Below are 22,550 nucleotides of genomic sequence, written 5' to 3' on the forward strand. Positions count from 1 at the left end.
CAGATACCCAAGAGTTGCACATGTGTCTAATTTATCAACATGTCGGTTCTCTGAACCATTCATCTACAAACCTGTCAGACACTGCAACTTCTTGGGATCTTAATACTTAGGAATTCTTCGCTTGCCTAATTCTTGGGCACGACCTACTTCCACATTGAACAAATGTGACACCACCTATGACTGCTGCACCTCTCCTACCATACGGTTTATAAGCTGCTTCTCCGCTCATGTGCCGTATTCTATTCAAGATTGATGGACTGAACACATCGACTCAAGGTTGAGGGACTGATTACCTCATTCTCCTCCTGTTCTTCAAGTTTCTCCTATGTATGGACTGATGAAGCCACTGTGTGGCGAAACGTTTCCTCAATAAAGATACCCAAGAGTTGCAAATGTGTCTAATTTATCAACATGTCGGTTCTCTGAACCATTCATCTACAAACCTGTCAGACACTGCAACTTCTTGGGATCTTAATACTTGGGAATTCTTCGCTTGCCTAATTCTTGGGCACAACCTACTTCCACACTGAACAAATGTGACACCACCTATGACTGCTGCACCATTGTATGTGTTACTACTGAAATTATTCTTATTGTTGCAGCGTTTAAATGCCACACACGGGCAGGCAATATGTGCTAAATAAATCTGAAAGTTTACCAGTACCAATACATTTAAAATTTCAGAATATTAAACTTGTGCTCGAATAAAATTAATTTTATGACATCTCTCTTGCTGAGTTTAGCTGAACTAGCAATTTAATGCTCGAAATGTGTATAACAATGCCCCACTTCCAATTTAATGCTCGAAATGTATATAACAATGCGCCACTTCTAATTCTTCTACAAAATTTAGATTACTATTATTAATTCTAGATGAAAATCGTTAAATAATAGATATTGGTTTTCGTTTGTAATTAGTTTTAATTTAAATATACGTCTAAGAGAATCTCGAAGTATATAACATTCCATTATCTAACTTGGGAACAGTCTATAACTGTGAGAATAATCACTAGCAAAAATAAGTCATAGAATATACAGCTAAATGATAGTTACCGTAGTATCAAATTTTGTGTTTGGGACCGAAGATACTCGTCCTAACATTACCACGATGAGCTGCGTCTCGGAGAAGACTGGCGACGGGTTGGGTAGTATTCTACGTCTCGGGGAAGACTGGCGACGGGTTGGGTAGTATTCTACGTCTCGGGGAAGACTGGCTACGGGTTGGGTAGTATTCTGCGTCTCGGGGAAGACTGGCGACGGGTTGGGTAGTATTCTGCGTCTCGGGGAAGACTGGCGACGAGTTGGGTAGTATTCTGCGTCTCGGAGAAGACTGGCGACGGGTTGGGTAGTATTCTTTTTAAAATTAGACACACTTGCAAAATCCTGACGTGCTGTTGGAGTGTAAGCAAGGTAACATTTATGAAGGGATTCCAGAAAACCGGCAGGCTGGACTTGAGTCCTGGAGATAGGAAGTACAGTGTCTGCACTCTGAAGGAGGGGTGTTAATGTACCAGTTTTATAACTGTAGTGTAAGCACGCCTCTGGCAAGACACTGATGGAGTGAATGATGAAAGTTTTTCTTTTTCGGGCCAAATACGCAACATCTGGGTATCTTTAATGTAGACGTTTCACCATTCAGTGGTTTTATCAGTACAAATTCAAAGACATAATTTGAACTATATACTAAAGATGGGGTAATCAGTCCCCTCACGACTACGGCGATGAGGGGACTATGTCCTAGACTTTGTATTGAAAAAGCCACTGGATGACGAAAAGTCTACATTAACGATACCCAGATGTTGCATGTGTGTCTAATTATCATCTTGTCGGTATTGTATACCATTCGTGTATAACTAGTATTCTTTTGTGGTGGCCCGGTGGCCTGGTGGCTAAAGCTCCCGCTTCACACACGGAGGGCCCGGGTTCGATTCCCGGCGGGTGGAAACATTTCGACACGTTTCCTTACACCTGTTGTCCTGTTCACCTAGCAGCAAATAGGTACCTGGGTGTTAGTCGACTGGTGTGGGTCGCATCCTGGGGGACAAGATTAAGGACCCCAATGGAAATAAGTTAGACAGTCCTCGATGACGCACTGACTTTCTTGGGTTATCCTGGGTGGCTAACCCTCCGGGGTTAAAAATCCGAACGAAATCTTATCTTATCTTTTCTAGTCCACATAGACTGGCTCATCTAAATTGTAAACTTTCAAATTTTTACAAGTTCTAAGCAGATCTAAGTATTTTTGAGCTCTAAATTCAGTGACGGTCTTCTGTGCTCTAGCGCTTTGTACGCACTTAGAAATAAGTCCCTAAAATATGCTAAACTATCGGGATGAACTGAAGACGATGTTTCGGTTCGTCCTGAGCCATTATCAAGTCACAAGTGATGGAGAAAATGGAAGTACAGAAGAAGGAAAGAGGGAAGGAAACAAGCGTTAATGATAGTGGGAGTAATATGAGTAGTCGTAGAAGTGGTAGCTGTAGTAGTAGCGGTAGTAATAGCGTCGTAGCAGTAGTGATAGTAGCAATGGTGGTAGTAGTGCGGTGATTGGTAGTAACAGCACTAGTAGTAGTAGTAATAGAAGTAACAGCACTAGTAGTAGTAGTAGTAGCAATGGTGGTAGTAGTGCGGTGATTGGTAGTAACAGCACTAGTAGTAGTAGTAATAGAAGTAACAGCACTAGTAGTAGTAGTAGTAGCAATGGTGGTAGTAGTGCGGTGATTGGTAGTAACAGCACTAGTAGTAGTAGTAGTAATAGAAGTAACAGCACTAGTAGTAGTAGTAGTAGCAATGGTGGTAGTAGTGCGGTGATTGGTAGTAACAGCACTAGTAGTAGTAGTAATAGAAGTAACAGCACTAGTAGTAGTAGTAGTAGTAGCAATGGTGGTAGTAGTGCGGTGATTGGTAGTAACAGCACTAGTAGTAGTAGTAATAGAAGTAACAGCACTAGTAGTAGTAGTAGTAGTAGCAATGATGGTAGTAGTGCAGTAGTAGTAACAGCAGTATAAGTTCAGTAAGGTAAGTGAATATAGAAAGCAAAATACAACCAAGGGGATAAGAAGCTAAGACAAAATCACCGCCTTGTGGGTCGTGTGGGAGGTGATGATTGTCCCAGAGATCCTCAGTCTCCTTATTTACATTCTATTTTGTCTAGTTCCTTATTCTATTGATACTAATTCTATTGCTACAGTAACAACAAATACGGATACTACTACTACTACTAGTAGTACTACTAGCACTACAACTATTATTACTACTACTAGCACTACAACTATTATTACTAGTACTAACACTACAACTATTACTACTACTACTGACATTACTACAACTGTTACTACTAGTACTACTACAACTATTACTACTAGTACTACAACTATTACTACTAGTACTACAACTATTACTACTACAACTATTACTACTAGTACTACTACAACTATTACTACTAGTACTACTACAACTATTACTACTAGTACTAGTACAACTACTACTAGTACTACAACTATTACTACTACTACCACTACTAGCAATACAACTATTACTACTACCACTACTAGCAATGCAACTATTACTACTACTACTACTACTACTACTACTACTACTACGAGGATAGATTGAATTTAGTCACTCTGGAAAGGCATAAGTTAAGGGTAACAGAACTATAGTGTTAAAATTAAAGACAGTCATAAGTAATGTATAAATAATATGCATTAAATATCTAACCAAGACACGACACCGTAGCATTGAATTTGTTGGAAAAAAATAGATTTAGAAAGGATATAGAAAAAAAACAGGTTTAGCAATAGGTTTTAATAATAGGTTAGATAAGTATATGAGAGGGGTGAAGTTGGATGCCAGTTAAACCTGCCTACCATGGGCCAGTAGACCTATTGGGGTTTTTCCTACTTATGTTCCTGTATTCTACTACTACTACTACCACCACTACTGCTGCTATAACTACTACCACTACTACTACTGCTACTACCACTACTACTACTACCACTACTACTACTACTGCTACTACCACTACTACTGCTACAACTACTACCACCACCACTACTGCTGCTACAACTACTACCACCACCACTACTGCTGCTACAACTACTACCACCACCACTACTGCTGCTACAACTACTACCACCACCACTACTGCTGCTACAACTACTATCACCACCACTACTGCTCCTACAACTACTACCACCACTACTGCTGCTACAACTACTACCACCACCACTACTGCTGCTACAACTACTACTACCACCACCACTACTGCTGCTACAACTACTACTACCACCACCACTACTGCTGCTACAACTACTACTACCACCACCACTACTGCTGCTACAACTACTACTACCACCACCACTACTGCTGCTACAACTACTACCACCACCACTACTACTGCTACTACTACTACCACTACTACTGCTGCTACTACCACTACTACTACTACTACTACTACTAGCACTACTGCTACTACTACTAGCACTACTGCTACTACTACCACCACCACCACTACTACTACTACAACCACCACCACTACTACTACTACTACCACCACCACTACTACTACCACCACCACTACCACTGCTACCACCACCACCACTACTACTACTACTACTACTACTACCACCACTACTACTGCTGCTACTACTACCACTACTGCTGCTACTACTACCACTACTGCTGCTACTACTACCACCACTACTACTGCTGCTGCTACTACCACCACTACTACTGCTGCTGCTACTACCACCACTACTACTGCTGCTGCTACTACCACCACTACTACTGCTGCTGCTACTACCACCACTACTACTGCTGCTGCTACTACCACCACTACTACTGCTGCTGCTACTACCACCACTACTACTGCTGCTACTACCACCACCACCACTGCAACTACCACAACTACTACCGCTACTACTACTACTGTTACTACTGCTGCTACTACTGCTGCTGCTGCTACTACTGCTGCTACTACTGCTGCTGCTGCTACTACTACTACCACCACTATTACTGCTACTACTACCACCACTATTACTGCTACTACTACCACCACTATTACTGCTACTACTACCATCACTATTACTGCTACTACCACCACCACTATTACTGCTACTACCACCACCACTATTACTGCTACTACCACCACCACTATTACTGCTACTACCACCACCACTATTACTGCTACTACCACCACCACCACTACTACCACCACTACTGCCACCACTGCTACTACTACCACAACTACTACCGCTACTAGTTCTGTTACTACTACTACTACTACTACTGCTGCTGCTGCTGCTGCTGCTACTGCTGCTACTAGTACAACCACTACTACTACTACCACTACTATTACTGCTACTACCACCACTATTACTGCTACTACCACCAACACTACTGCCACCACTGCTACTACTACCACAACTACTACCGCTACTGCTACTGTTACTACTACTACTACTACTGCTGCTGCTGCTACTACTACTACTGCTGCAACAACTACTACTACTACTACTACTACTACTACCACCACTATTACTGCTACTACCACCACCCCTACTACTGCTGCTGCTACTACTACCACCACCACCACTACTGCTGCTGCTACTACTACCACCACCACTACTACTACTACCACCCCTACTGCCACCACTGCTACTACTACCACAACTACTACGGCTACTACTACTGCTACTACTGCTGCTGCTACTACTACTACTACTACTGCTGCTACTACAACTACTACTGCTGCTACTACAACTACTACTACTACTACTACCACTACTATTACTGCTACTACCACCACCACTACTACTGCTACCACCACTTCTACTACCACCACTACTACTGCTACTACTACTATAACTACTACTACTACTGTTACTACTACTACTGCTACTAGTACTGTTACTACTACTAGTACTGTTACTACTACTACTACTACTACTAGTACTGTTACTACTACTAGTACTGTTACTACTACTACTAGTACTGTTACTACTACTACTAGTACTGTTACTACTACTACTAGTACTGTTACTATTACTAGTACTGTTACTACTATTACTACTAGTACTGTAACTACTATTACTACTAGTACTGTTACTACTATTACTACTAGTACTGTTACTATTACTACTAGTACTGTTACTACTATTACTACTAGTACTGTAACTATTACTACTAGTACTGTAACTATTACTACTAGTACTGTTACTACTACTATTACTACTAGTACTGTTACTACTATTACTACTAGTACTGTTACTATTACTACTACTACTATTACTACTATTACTAGTACTACTACTACTGCTGCTGCTGCGGCTACTACCACTACTATTACTACTTCTACGACTACAACTTTTAATACTGTAATTCAGTAACTATGCTACTATTACGAGTGGTCAGTGGTCAGTCGTCAGTGGTCAGTCTTCACGTGACGTCACAGACCTTGAGTTGCTTTGGGGATTAGTGTGGACGGTTATAAAACCAGGGCTTACTTTTTCTGTGTCTTAAAATCTGAGCTTGGAGTGTTGAAGGAGGAAGTTCTGCTTCTCCAGGAGGAAATTATGAGGCTGAAGGTTCACCTCAACGGATTTGGAAGTGAGTGTAAGGTGGCTGGAACGGTGGAGGGGAATGAGACTACCAGCAGTGAGGTGCAGTCTGTCACTCGCTACGAGGCGGTTGTAGGTGGGGAGGTAGCAAAGGCTACCAGCAGTAAGGTGCAGTCCAGCACCTGCTACAAGTGGCAAGTTGTTCCCAGTAATGGGAGGAGCATCAAAATAAGGAAAGTAAAGAGAGACGATTTGCAGGTAGGAAATCGCTTCTGTGTTCTTCAGGATGAGTGTACTTCAGTGGCCAGTAAAGGTAAAGGCACTACTTTCCTGCTAATAGAGGTAAGCGAATCCTTGTGGTTGGTGACTCACAGGTAACATACATGGACTGTGCTTTCTGTAATAGGAATCAGAAGAGAGATAGTGTGAGTTCCCCCAATTAACTAAATCCAATTTCAATAAATTTAAGTGTCTGGGCTGGCCTCTGGAACCTTTATTTTTGTGCATTGGACTGATAAAGTTACTGTGTGACGATGTTTCGATAATAATGATACACAAGTATTGCACATGTCTAATTTATCAATGTTTATATAAAGTGATATATGGGATATGTTGTTTCTCAATAAATAAAAACTTTCTCCGCATTTGATGACTTTATTATCGATACGAAATTTAATTCCATTTATTAAAGATTTTAATACCGATTGTTTACCAGGTAAAACTTGGTGGAATTTTGATGTAGGTTTATATCAGTTTATTTCACGTTTACTGATACTGTAAACTGGCAGAGTGATTAAATCATTTATGTGGGTTACATATAATCACATTAATGTAACATAGATATTTGATTATTTTACCGTGAAAATAAAATAATTACGTGGGAAAATGTTTAATCAGATAAATATTTTAAATTACTGAAATTATTTCTTTTAGTGATCGCTCAGTATAGTAATACTGGCTGTTATATTAATTATATAGAAGTAATTGCTATTTAATATTCTCAAATTTAAGCTAGTACAAGAGACTGAAAATTTATTTCAAAATGCGAAACTCAGATTAAGATCAAGCAAATGGTTATAATAACCATTAATTTATAATGGGATGGACCGGTAAGCCAGTGGAAGGCATCGGTCAGATGACCAAAAGCTCCAACAGCGGGTCATATGACTAAGACCCTCGTCAGGAAATTCTTGTCCAGTTTCCTGACAATCTTTACCTAACCTAACGTAGCAGACTAAGCATAAAGTTACTCCTGGCTGCAACAAACTTGTCAAAGGTCTTCAGAGAATACAAAAAAATATTTTTCCTGCTTTAAATAAGCATGAAAGTATCTTTAAGTAGATTCCCACTCGGATTTAACCCCATTTATGGACTCTGCTTCCTGTCTGTCAGCCATGACTCGATCCATGAGAAAACTTTTCCCTCAATGCCATGAGCTGCCATTTTCTTTAACAGTCTAATATTCAGGTAAATAAACATTAGGGAATTTGTCACAGTTGCAGCTCAGTTAAAAAATAAAGATCTTAATAGATGTTGGGAAATAAAATGTGTTTAAGTGTATCAGTGTGATTAACAGTAAAAATATAAGTGATAATATTATCAACCTTATTGACAATTTTCCTTTGGTTAATAGGGAAAAAATGTGGAAATTTGGAAAGTACGTTCCTCTTCAAGCGGGATTCCGTGACGTGGTGAAGAGGCTCTTGGTCTATGGAATTAGGCCTTTTTGTCTCCTTCCTCAGACAGAATTAATTACTCCCCAACCCTCCCTCCCCTATCCCATCCTCTCCATCCCCCTTTTGTTCCCTTTCCTCTCCCCTCCCAACCCTCCTCTGGCAATCGTAGAGGTGTTGTGGTCACCACTCACCTGTCTACCCATATCATTTCCATACTAGAGCTGGTTGAGCACGGTTGTCCATTCTGTCTCCAGGCTGTGTCTTGGCCTTGCCTTAACTGTATTGCACACATACATTTTCAACTGGATATAGTGTACATACATGTAAATATCCACATTGCTCTTGGTGAAGGAAAATATATTTCAAAGTCATTCAGAAGTGTTTGTTCTGCTTCTTGCTCCCCTTTACACCCAGGATAACAGGCCTTAATGTCCCTGGGTTGTAATACCTCCCTTTTCCCCATCCCATTTGTAGCGTCTGGGGACCTCCCCTCTAGCATTAAGGTTTCTAGGTAGGGAGAAGTGTGCTTGGGTTCATTCTGCTCAATGGGTGTGATGTAATTTGCCTTGGAATCTGGATTTTCTGGAGGCACCCTCCTCCTTTTCCCGGATTTTCGAGAGGTGGGCAGGGTGTCCTACAGGTGACAGGTGTATCTCCAGAGGCTGCCTGTCGGTTCTGGGAGGTGGCAGCTGAAGGAGATACGCTTTGTGGCGGGTTTTCGACCGCCCTATCTTTTGTCCACCGAGGTGGCTCAGTGGATGTGAAGTTACTATCCAGGAGCACTGGTTTACTGGCATGAAGGGTAGGGTGTGGCACAGGTTCCACACTGAATCTGCAATGCTTGTGGTCTCGAGGTCCTCTCGAATGAGAGGGGGAAATTACGGCCTCTTTCATGCCTTCTAGTGATTGTCCCTCTTCTGCCCTCTTTATTCTTTTTTTCTTTAAAATAATTAGAAAGAAGTACCATCATCATGGAGTCTTCATTCCATGATAGCCCTCCTCCTCCTCCTCCCAGGCCCATTTTTTGGTACCGCATCCTGGTGTGACCCGGCTTCACTATTGGACTTCTCTCCAGACATTTCCAATACCCTTGTACCTTCTGCTGGTAATGCTTTATCACCTGCTGCAGGTGCTGAGGCTCTGCCCATTTTTTCTAGTGTCTCTGCCTCTTGCACACCTTTTTGTGTCTGCTTATCAGCTCCTATGGTGTCGTGTCTTCCAGGGTCACCCTGTCTCTAATTCTTTTGTGGTTTTGCCCTCTGAAACCCCCACCTCCTTACCTATTCCCACCTATACTTCTTCTTGCCCTGTAATTTCTCAGTCAGCAAGGCCTCGCACACCTGCAGCTTCTTTGCACCTATCACCTGCGAAGTTGAACTTGTCTCATAAGCCCAAGTCTCTTCGCTTAAAATTCCCTAACAGTTTCCATTTTTCGGCCTTGGTGCCTAGTTCTCGCCCCTTTTCTAACTCTCAAACGATGTTGGAGATTCACCACCCCCTCGAGTGGTCCCTTCTTCTCCTGTTACCCCACCCCCCCAGACTTCTTCCCCAGTCACCTTGCAGCCTCCTTCCTTTCCCATTTTACTGCAGGACTCTTCTGTTCCCGCCAGCACATCACTCCAGGTTCATACTCTCCTCCCCAATCAGACCTCTTTTGGTTTCTCCCATAGTCTCTCCAGTCTCTACTTGCTCTACCTCACCTGTTTCTGAAGTCATGGTATCGGCATTTTCCTTGTCTGCTGAGACCCTTGACAACTTCTCCGACCATATTGCGGAGACGAAACCCCCGATGGACACCGGTGTGCCTCCTACCCCTATGTATTTTTCACATCCCTTGCAGCAATCTTTTTCCTTCACAGCTTTCCGATTCCTCCTTGCTTACATGCTTTCCATTGTCTCCACACATAGACTTCACTGATCCTAATAGCCCATAGATTTTATCACTTCTTATTGTTGGCATACCTGTCATTGTAAATAATGACTGATTTACAAAGGAATATTCGTGGCCTCAGGTAATCAGGGAAAGCTCCAGATGTTGCTCTCCCAGTTTTCCTCAGTATGGGTGGGATTACAAGAGCTCAAAATTCGTTTAACTATTATTCGTCTCGTTTCGGGCTATGTGCTGTTGCATTCTTCTGATCCCTTTCCTGATGAATCGTATAATGAGTGTGTACTTCTTGTGCCCGTTGGTCTACCGTATCAACAGGTCTTTATTCATTCTCTGCTGCATTATACCGCAGCCCGTATTTATTTGCACAGGTGGTATACAGTTTGCTCTCTATATCCCTTTCCTTCCCATACATTCTGTATGTCATATATTGTGTTCTTGATCTCTCCTCTACTGCCGCCCATCTTGTTAGGTGATTTTAACGCTCACCATCATCCTTGAGGAGGGTCCCACTGTGACTCTCGTGGTGATCAGTTGGAGAGACTTCTCACTTCTCATCCTCATCACGTATTAAACACGGGTGCTCCCACCCTTTTTGACTCTTGCACTCAGTTTCTTGCATTGATCTTTCTATCTGCTCGTCAGTCGCACTTGATTATGCTTGGTCTGTTCTCCCAGATTTGCCTGACAGTAGTGATCCCTTTCCTATTCTTCTTCTACTACCACTTTTTGCAGGGACCCTTCTTCGTCCTGTATTGATTAGCTGGTGCACCAGCTTTCGACCTTAGTTTTGACTGCAACATCACACACTGTTCCTCAAACCTCAGGCAGGCATTCTCAGACAAGTGTGCCTTGGTGGTCTCCTGCGTGTGCCCGTGCAGTGAATTTGAAACGTGCTGTGTGGGGCAGTTATTGATATAATCGTACCTCAGATCGCCTTTTGGATTTTAAGTGGGCAAGGGCGGTCACTCGCCACGTCATACGCGATGATAAACGCACCTGTTGGCAAGACTACGTTTCTATCATTACCTCGACTTCCCCTGTGTGTGCAGTTTGGAAGAAAGTACAGAAGTTGTCTGGCAAGTACGCTCTGAACTCAGCACCCGTTTTGCGGGTTGCTGGTGTTAGTGTTGCGGATCCTCTTGAAGTTGTCTGTGTCTTCCAAGGGCTTCACCTCTGTCCTTCATTTCTCGCGTCTAATTCTAGCAGGAAGCAATTGTCTATGGATTTCTCTTCTAATGGAATGGAGCTGTGTAACGTACCTTTACCTCTCCTAGATGTAGAGTCCACGCTTTCCGCTTGCTAGTCATTGGCAGCTGGGTCTGATGATAGTCATATCTATATGCTACAGCATCTGCATTCTACAGCCCTTACAGTCCTTTTGCATCTTTTCAATCTTATTTGGATGCAAGGGGTTCTCCCTCAACAATGGAAATCTGCCATTGTGCTACCAATTCGCAAACCATGTGCCTCAGGGCTTGATACCTCTCACTACCGTCCCATTGCTCTGACCAGTGCAGTCTGCAGGGTGATGGAGTGATTGGTGAATAGACGTCTGATATGGTATTTGGAGACTCACAATAGTCTTTTCAACTACGACTTTCGCAGGGGCTCCTCTACCTTGGACACCTTGCTCCACTTAGGTACATATGTGTGAAATGCCTTTGCTAATAAACACTCCATTCTAGCAGTCTTTTTTGATCTTCAGAAGGCATATGACACCACTTGGAGATATAACATCTTAGCCCAGGCCAACTCCTCAGGCCTCTGCGGGATTCCACCGACCTTCCTTGCTACTTTCTTATCTGAAAGATATTTTCGTGTCCATATTGGCGCCTCGCTTTCCTCCGCCTACGTATAGGCTGGTCTCAGAAGCTAGTAGAAGCCCATTATTTGTTCGGTGACCCTGCTTACTCCGACAGTTTTGTCTTCGTCTTCACTTGCTCCGGTCTTCTCTCCAGTTGCCTTCCTTGAATGTTCATTTAGCGTCTGCTTTTTCCCTTCCTCCTTGGGAGGTTCCGACAGTTCGTGTCTGTTCTCGCCCTACTGCCGTGCGCCAAAGCTTTTCTCCCTACGACTGCTTCTTGCTCTTTTCCTTGATAACTTCTGGTCCCATGCTCATGCCATCGCTGTTTATGCAGATGGTTTTAAATCTTCTGACGGTGCTGTGTTTGCAGTGGTGTTCCCTGACGATGTTGTCTTGTGTCATTTTTACCGCCGAGTTGTATGCAATCCTCATAGTGCTTCTCCGTATTACATATACGACTCCTTCAACATTAGTGATCATTTCAGATTCACTTACCGCTTTACAAGCCATTAAACAATTTGATTCCCCTCATCCACTGGTCCTTAGTAATCAACTATAGTTGCGCTGTGTGGCTAGCGAAAACAAAGACTTCGTTATCTGTTGGGCTCCTGGACACGTATATGTTCAGGGCAATGAACAGGCGGATGCTGCTGCACAGTCAGTGGTACGTGATCTTCCAGTTTTTTATAGAGGAATTCCATTCAGGGATTATTTTCCAGTCATCTTTGCCCGTCTTCGTGGCCGTTGGCAACAACGGTGGCCAGACATGCACTATAACAAATTACATTCTATTAAATCCGTTTTAGGTTTGTGGCCATCTTACCATTGTTGCCGTACTCGGGAGACTGCACTCTCCTGTCTTCGCATTGGCCAAATTCGCCTTACCCATGGATATCGGATGGAGCGACACCCTATTCCTCTCTGTGAGGTCTGTCAAGTCCCTATTTCGGTTCTTCACTTTCTTGTAGATTGTCAGGTTTACCAGCGAGCTCCCAGGATTTACCTCCACTGACTCCGTCGCCCTACCACTCTTACCTTATCTTCCCTTCTTGCAGACGGTCCTGCCTTTGACTTACCATCACTTTTTTACTTTTTATCAGTAACTGCTCTACTATACAAACTTTGACACATAGCCCTTAGCGTCCCTTCCAGCCCTTTTCTCCCCTCACCTTTAATCCCCTCTCCAACTAGCCATTTATACTCCCAGCACTATTTTCTACCCCGCAGCACTGTATGACCCCTGTCGGTTTAGCTCTTTATTTGATTATAATAATGGAAAATACATTATAGAGAAATGACGCTTCTTTTTATAAAAAAGAAGCGCTAAACCTACAAGGGTCATACAACAGAAAAATGTAAAAAACAAATAGGCCACTGGTAACAAAAATCAATTTTAAAAATATCGTTAGTTAAAAGTAATGTTGGACTTGTATCATGGGACACACCGTAATGATTTGCATTGTATTATTATTATTATTAAAGATTAGCCGGTATTCTCCCGGCCCGGGCCTTTTCCAAGTGGTGGCCCGGCCTTGCCTCCCTCTTTAGGGAGTGTCTGAGACCTAAGTCTCCCATGGGAGGAGGCACAAGTACCTCCTCATCTTTGGGACCAACTGTCCCCAGGCCTAGCCACAAGCTAGGCCTCTCTGGTCTGTAATCCCCGCCTCAAGGGGGCAAATGGGAATGACAGTCTTATGAGCTAAAGGCTCGGGCTCAGGCACCTACCCTACCCTAGAAGGGCTGGGCATGGTATCGATGCGCATTGTATTTTGCTTAGAAAAGCTGTAATGCTAATTTAATTTTATAATTACGGGACGGCGTCAGTTTTTATAAAAACTTAATTGATATAACTACTCAAGAATTCTCATATCAAAGTTTTATTTAAAAATCTTGATACAGTAAAAAAAAAATACTATTGAAAAATTCCCCAGAAAATGCTGACGGCTGTGTCTATAAGATTTCCTGTAAAAATGCGAAAGTTTATTACAGTCAAACTGGAAAAAGTCTTGAACTAGTATTACAACACAATAAATATAGCATTAGAAATAGACAAGAGCCTAATGCTCTGTTTATTCTTGTGAGAGAGTTTAACCATCCAACTAAAAGACCGAGAAAGTTGTATCAAGCAGGTCCATAGTTGAGACAAGTATATATATACTGCTTGTGGAGGCTAATACACCAAACGAGGAGTAGAATGAAATTAGTTCTGAGGACATACGATGTCCCACGACATCGTATGTCCTCGGATGACGGTACAACATTAGCTCTGCTGGGTGCGTGATCTTTGTAGGATTGGGTGGTCCTGTGGGTTAGAGCGTCGTGGAGGGCTAAAACAACACGGGCTCGAGCCCTCGGCTAGTCACAGAGTTGCTACTGACTAAATACCACTCGTTCGTGGTTACTGAAAGAATTAGAAGTAAGACGGAATGTAAAATTGCGGATGAGCAAGGAGGTTTTAGAGTGGATAGGGGATGTGTGGATCAAGTGTTTACATTGAAGCATATGTGTGAACAGTATTTAGATAAAGGTAGGGAAGTTTTTATTGCATTTATGGATTTAGAAAAGGCATATGATAGTTTTTATGAGGATAGTGTGTAGAAGAGAGGGAGACTACTTCCCAGTAAAAGTGGTCTTAGACAGGGATGTGTAATGTCACCATGGTTGTTTAATATATTTATAGACGGGGTTGTAAAAGAAGTAAATGCTAGGGTGTTCGGGAGAGGGGTGGGATTAAATTATGGGGAATCAAATACAAAATGGGAATTGACACACGTTTTGCTGATGATACTGTGCTTATGGGAGATTCTAAAGAAAAATTGCGAAGGTAGTAGAGGAGTTTGGGAGTGTGTGTAAAGGTAGAAAGTTGAAAGTGAACATAGAAAAGAAGAGGGTATCAAATGATTTAGATAAAGAAAAATTGGATATCAAATTGGGGAGGAGGAGTATGGAAGAAGCGAATGTTTTCAGATACTTGGGAGTTGACGTGTCAGCGGATGGATTTATGAAGGATGAGGTTAATCATAGAATTGACGAAGGAAAAAAGGTGAGTGGTGCATTGAGGTACATGTGTAGTCAAAAAATGTTAGAGGCATAGAAGGGAATGTATGAAAGTATAGCAGTACCAACACTCTTATATGGGTGTGAAGCTTGGGTTGTAAATGCTGCAGCGAGGAGGCGGTTGGAGGCAGTGGAGATGTCCTGTCTAAGGGCAATGTGTGGTGTAAATATTATGCAGAAAATTAGGTGTGTGGAAATTAGGAGAAGGTGTGGAGTTAAAAGTATTAGAGGGCTGAAGAGGGGTTGTTGAAGTGGTTTGTTCATTTAGAGAGAATGGATCAAAGTAGAATGACATGGAGAACGTATAAAACTGTAGAGGAAGGAAGGCGGGGTAGGGCTCATCCTCGAAAAAGTTGGAGGGAGGGAGTAAAGGAGATTTTGTGGGTGAGGGTCATGGACTTCCAGCAAGCATGCGTGAGCGTGTTAGGAGTGAATGGAGACGAATGGTATTTGGGACCTGACGAGCTGTTGGAGAGTGAGCAGGGTAATATTTAGTTAAGGGATTCAGGGAAGCCGGTTATTTTATATAGCAGGACTTGAGCCCTGGAAATTGGTAGTACAATGCCTGCAATTTAAAGGAGGGGTTTGGGATATTGGAAGGATATATTGTGTATCTTTATACGTAAATACTTCTAAACTGTTGTGTTCTGATCACCTCTGCAAAAACAGTGATTATGTGTGAGTGAGGTGAAAGTGTTGAATGATGAAAGTATTTTCTTTTTGGGGATTTTCTTTCTTTTTTGGGTCACCCTGCCTCGGTGGGAGACGGCCGACTTGTTATATATATATATATATATATATATATATATATATATATATATATATATATATATATATATATATATATATATATATAATCTGTGTGTGTGATATAGTGCAGGATAGCAAACTGAATTGTGCTACCTCACAGATTTGGGTTATCCTGCAGAGCGCTACTGCTGCAGGACGCTGAAAATTAAAAAAAATGAATGTTGAATAGAATGGTAGCATCACACAGGGTAACAGAGCGAACATTATCCTGGTGTCCTGCGCACCATCACACAGGGTAACAGAGCGAACATTACCCTGGTGTCCTGCGCACCATCACACAGGGTAACAGAGAGCGAACATTACCCTGGTGTCCTGTGCACCATCACACAGGGTAACAGAGCGAACATTACCCTGGTGTCCTGCGCACCATCACACAGGGTAACAGAGCGAACATTACCCTGGTGTCCTGCGCACCATCACACAGGGTAACAGAGAGCGAACATTACCCTGGTGTCCTGTGCACCATCACACAGGGTAACAGAGCGAACATTACCCTGGTGTCCTGTGCACCATCACACAGGGTAACAGAGCGAACATTACCCTGGTGTCCTGCGCACCATCACACAGGGTAACAGAGCGAACATTACCCTGGTGTCCTGTGCACCATCACACAGGGTAACAGAGCGAACATTACCCTGGTGTCCTGTGCACCATCACACAGGGTAACAGAGCGAACATTACCCTGGTGTCCTGCGCACCATCACACAGGGTAACAGAGCGAACATTACCCTGGTGTCCTGCGCACCATCACACAGGGTAACAGAGCGAACATTACCCTGGTGTCCTGTGCACCATCACACAGGGTAACAGAGCGAACATTACCCTGGTGTCCTGTGCACCATCACACAGGGTAACAGAGCGAACATTACCCTGGTGTCCTGTGCACCATCACACAGGGTAACAGAGCGAACATTACCCTGGTGTCCTGTGCACCATCACACAGGGTAACAGAGCGAACATTACCCTGGTGTCCTGTGCACCATCACACAGGGTAACAGAGCGAACATTACCCTGGTGTCCTGTGCACCATCACACAGGGTAACAGAGCGAACATTACCCTGGTGTCCTGTGCACCATCACACAGGGTAACAGAGCGAACATTACCCTGGTGTCCTGCGCACCATCACACACGGTAACAGAGCGAACATTACCCTGGTGTCCTGTGCACCATCACACATAGTAACAGAGCGAACATTACCCTGGTGTCCTGTGCACCATCACACAGGGTAACAGAGCGAACATTACCCTGGTGTCCTGTGAACCATCACACAGGGTAACAGAGCGAACATTACCCTGGTGTCCTGTGCACCATCACACAGGGTAACTGTGCGAACATTACCCTGGTGTCCTGTGCACCATCACACATGGTAACAGAGCGAACATTACCCTGGTGTCCTGTGCACCATCACACAGGGTAACAGAGCGAACATTACCCTGGTGTCCTGTGCACCATCACACAGGGTAACAGAGCGAACATTACCCTGGTGTCCTGTGCACCATCACACAGGGTAACAGAGCGAACATTACCCTCTTGTCCTGTGCACCATCACACAGGGTAACAGAGCGAACATTACCCTGGTGTCCTGTGCACCATCACACAGGGTAACAGAGCGAACATTACCCTGGTGTCCTGTGCACCATCACACAGGGTAACAGAGCGAACATTACCCTGGTGTCCTGTGCACCATCACACAGGGTAACACAGCGAACATTACCCTGGTGTCCTGTGCACCATCACACAGGGTAACAGAGCGAACATTACCCTGGTGTCCTGTGCACCATCACACAGGGTAACAGAGCGAACATTACCTTGGTGTCCTGTGCACCATCACACAGGGTAACAGAGCGAACATTACCCTGGTGTCCTGTGCACCATCACACAGGGTAACAGAGCGAACATTACCCTGGTGTCCTGTGCACCATCACACAGGGTAACAGAGCGAACATTATCCTGGTGTCCTATACACCATCACACAGGGTAGCAGAGAGCGGACATTGCCCTGGTGTCCTGTGCACCATCACACAGGGTAACAGAGCGAACATTACCCTGGTGTCCTGTGCACCATCACACAGGGTAACAGAGCGAACATTACCCTGGTGTCCTGTGCACCATCACACAGGGTAACAGAGCGAACATTACCCTGGTGTCCTGTGCACCATCACACAGGGTAACAGAGCGAACATTACCCTGGTGTCCTGTGCACCATCACACAGGGTAACAGAGCGAACATTACCCTGGTGTCCTGTGCACCATCACACAGGGTAACAGAGCGAACATTATCCTGGTGTCCTGTACACCATCACACAGGGTAGCAGAGAGCGGACATTGCCCTGGTGTCCTGTGCACCATCACTCAGGGTAACAGAGCGAACATTACCCTGGTGTCCAGTGCACCATCACACAGGGTAACAGAGCGAACATTACCCTGGTGTCCTGTGCACCATCACACAGGGTAACAGAGCGAACATTACCCTGGTGTCCTGTGCACCATCACACAGGGTAACAGAGCGAACATTACCCTGGTGTCCTGTGCACCATCACACAGGGTAACAGAGCGAACATTACCCTGGTGTCCTGTGCACCATCACACAGGGTAACAGAGCGAACATTACCCTGGTGTCCTGTGCACCATAACATAGGGTAACAGAGCGAACATTACCCTGGTGTCCTGTGCACCATCACACAGGGTAACAGAGCGAACATTATCCTGGTGTCCTGTACACCATCATACAGGGTAGCAGAGAGCGGACATTGCCCTGGTGTCCTGTGCACCATCACACAGGGTAACAGAGCGAACATTATCCTGGTGTCCTGTACACAATCACACAGGGTAGCAGAGAGCGGACATTGCCCTAGTGTCCTGTGCACCATCACACAGGGTAACAGAGCGAACATTACCCTGGTGTCCTGTGCACCATCACACAGGGTAACTGTGCGAACATTACCCTGGTGTCCTGCGCACCATCACACAGGGTAACAGAGCGAACATTACCCTGGCGTCCTGTGCACCATCACACAGGGTAACAGAGCGAACATTACCCTGGTGTCCTGTGCACCATCACACAGGGTAACAGAGCGAACATTACCCCGGTGTCCTGCACACCATCACACAGGGTAACAGAGCGGACATTACCCTGGTGTCCTGTGCACCATCACACAGGGTAACAGAGCGAACATTACCCTGGTGTTCTGTGCACCATCACACAGGGTAACAGAGCGAACATTACCCTGGTGTCCTGTGCACCATCACACAGGGTAGCAGAGAGTGGACATTGCCCTGGTGTCCTGTGCACCATCACACAGGGTAACAGAGCGAACATTACCCTGGTGTCCTGCGCACCATCACACAGGGTAACAAAGCGAACATTACCCTGGTGTCCTGTGCACCATCACACAGGGTAACAGAGCGAACATTACCCTGGTGTTCTGTGCACCATCACACAGGGTAACAGAGCGAACATTATCCTGGTGTCCTGTACACCATCACACAGGGTAACAGAGAGCGGACATTGCCCTGGTGTCCTGTGCACCATCACACAGGGTAACAGAGTGAACATTACCCTGGTGTCCTGTGCACCATCACACAGGGTAACAGAGCGAACATTACCCTGGTGTCCTGTGCACCATCACACAGGGTAACAGAGCGAACATTATCCTGGTGTCCTGTACACCATCACACAGGGTAGCAGAGAGCGGACATTGCCCTGGTGTCCTGTGCACCATCACACAGGGTAACAGAGCGAACATTACCCTGGTGTCCTGTGCACCATCACACAGGGTAACAGAGCGAACATTATCCTGGTGTCCTGTACACCATCACACAGGGTAGCAGAGAGCGGACATTGCCCTGGTGTCCTGTGCACCATCACACAGGGTAACAGAGCGAACATTACCCTGGTGTCCTGTGCACCATCACACAGGGTAACAGAGCGAACATTACCCTGGTGTCCTGCACACCATCACACAGGGTAACAGAGCGGACATTACCCTGGTGTCCTGTGCACCATCACACAGGGTAACAGGGCGAACATTACCCTGGTGTCCTGTGCACCATCACACAGGGTAACAGAGCGAACATTACCCTGGTGTCCTGTGCACCATTACACAGGGTAGCAGAGAGTGGACATTGCCCTGGTGTCCTGTGCACCATCACACAGGGTAACAGAGCGAACATTACCCTGGTGTCCTGTGCACCATCACACAGGGTAACAGAGCGAACATTACCCTGGTGTCCTGTGCACCATCACACAGGGTAACAGAGCGAACATTACCCTGGTGTCCTGTGCACCATCACACAGGGTAACAGAGCGAACATTACCCTTGTGTCCTGTGCACCATCACACAGGGTAACAGAGCGAACACTACCCTTGTGTCCTGTGCACCATCACACAGGGTAACAGAGCGAACATTACCCTGGTGTCCTGCACACCATCACACAGGGTAACAGATCGGACATTACCCTGGTGTCCTGTGCACCATCACACAGGGTAACAGAGCGAACATTACCCTGGTGTCCTGTGCACCATCACACAGGGTAACAGAGCGAACATTACCCTGGTGTCCTGTGCACCATCACACAGGGTAACAGCGAACATTACCCTTGTGTCCTGTGCACCATCACACAGGGTAACAGAGCGAACACTACCCTGGTGTCCTGTGCACCATCACACAGGATAACAGAGCGAACATTACCCTGGTGTCCTGCACACCATCACACAGGGTAACAGATCGGACATTACCCTGGTGTCCTGTGCACCATCACACAGGGTAACAGAGTGAACATTATCCTGGTGTCCTGTACACCATCACACAGGGTAGCAGTGAGCGGACATTGCCCTGGTGTCCTGTGCACCATCACACAGGGTAACAGAGCGAACATTACCCTGGTGTCCTGTGCACCATCACACAGGGTAACAGAGCGAACATTATACTGGTGTCCTGTACACCATCACACAGGGTAGCAGAGAGCGGACATTGCCCTGGTGTCCTGTGCACCATCTCACAGGGTATCAGAGCGAACATTACCCTGGTGTCCTGTGCACCATCACACAGGGTAACAGAGCGAACATTACCCTGGTGTCCTGCACACCGTCACACAGGGTAACAGAGCGGACATTACCCTGGTGTCCTGTGCACCATCACACAGGGTAACAGAGCGAACATTACCCTGGTGTCCTGTGCACCATCACACAGGGTAACAGAGCGAACATTACCCTGGTGTCCTGTGCACCATTACACAGGGTAGCAGAGAGTGGACATTGCCCTGGTGTCCTCTGCACCATCACACAGGGTAACAGAGCGAACATTACCCTGGTGTCCTGTGCTCCATCACACAGGGTTACAGAGCGAACATTACCCTGGTGTCCTGTGCACCATCACACAGGGTAACTGAGCGAACATTACCCTGGTGTCCTGTGCACCATCACACAGGGTAACAGAGCGGACATTACCCTGGAGTCCTGTGCACCATCACACAGGGTAACAGAGCGAGCATTACCCTGGTGTCCTGTGCACCATCACACAGGGTAACAGAGCGAACATTACCCTGGTGTCCTGTGCACAATCACACAGGGTAACAGAGCGAACATTACCCTGGTGTCCTGTGCACCATCACACAGGGTAACAGAGCGAACATTACCCTGGTGTCCTGTGCACCATCACACAGGGTAACAGAGCGAACATTACCCTGGTGTCCTGTGCACCATCACACAGGGTAACAGAGCGAACATTACCCTGGTGTCCTGTGCACCATCACACAGGGTAACAGAGCGAACATTACCCTTGTGTCCTGTGCACCATCACACAGGGTAACAGAGCGAACACTACCCTGGTGTCCTGTGCACCATCACACAGGGTAACAGAGCGAACATTACCCTGGTGTCCTGCACACCATCACACAGGGTAACAGATCGGACATTACCCTGGTGTCCTGTGCACCATCACACAGGATAACAGAGCGAACATTACCCTGGTGTACTGTGCACCATCACACAGGGTAACAGAGCGAACATTACCCTGGTGTCCTGCACACCATCACACAGGGTAACAGAGCGAACATTACCCTGGTGTCCTGCGCACCATCACACAGGGTAACAGAGCGAACATTACCCTGGTGTACTGTGCACCATCACACAGGGTAACAGAGCGAACATTACCCTGGTGTCCTGCACACCATCACACAGGGTAACAGAGCGGACATTACCCTGGTGTCCTGCACACCATCACACAGGGTAACAGAGCGGACATTACCCTGGTGTCCTGTGCACCATCACACAGGGTAACAGAGCGAACATTACCCTGGTGTTCCGTGCACCATCACACAGGGTAACAGAGCGAACATTACCCTGGTGTCCTGTGCACCATCACACAGGGTAACATTACCTGTAGACAGCCTGTACTGTCAGAACACACAGCCTAGCCGTCTGCTCTGTCTAGTTCATATTTCGCGGCATTTAGGTGCTGCCCTCTGTAGGCTCACCCAGGTCAGGTTATGGTGTACGTGAACAGAGCTTTTGAAGGAGACCATGTGCTGGTTGACAACGACACGTGCCGAGTCAAGGGCCTCTCCCTTGAACCATCCTTGCACACAGTGCAACGTGGTAAGTTGCAAGTCCTTGTCAACATGCACAGTCGAGAATTTCCCCTGCGGATGAATACCTCACATGTCGACCTTGTCAGATTCCCTCTCCCGGTGAGAGTGGAGGGTGAAGCCCCAGCTGACATCCTCGTGAGTGCAGTTCTCTCAGGCGAGT

The sequence above is a fragment of the Cherax quadricarinatus genome, chromosome 72 (assembly GCF_038502225.1).
Source record: "Cherax quadricarinatus isolate ZL_2023a chromosome 72, ASM3850222v1, whole genome shotgun sequence".
In the NCBI taxonomy this organism is placed as follows: domain Eukaryota; kingdom Metazoa; phylum Arthropoda; class Malacostraca; order Decapoda; family Parastacidae; genus Cherax; species Cherax quadricarinatus.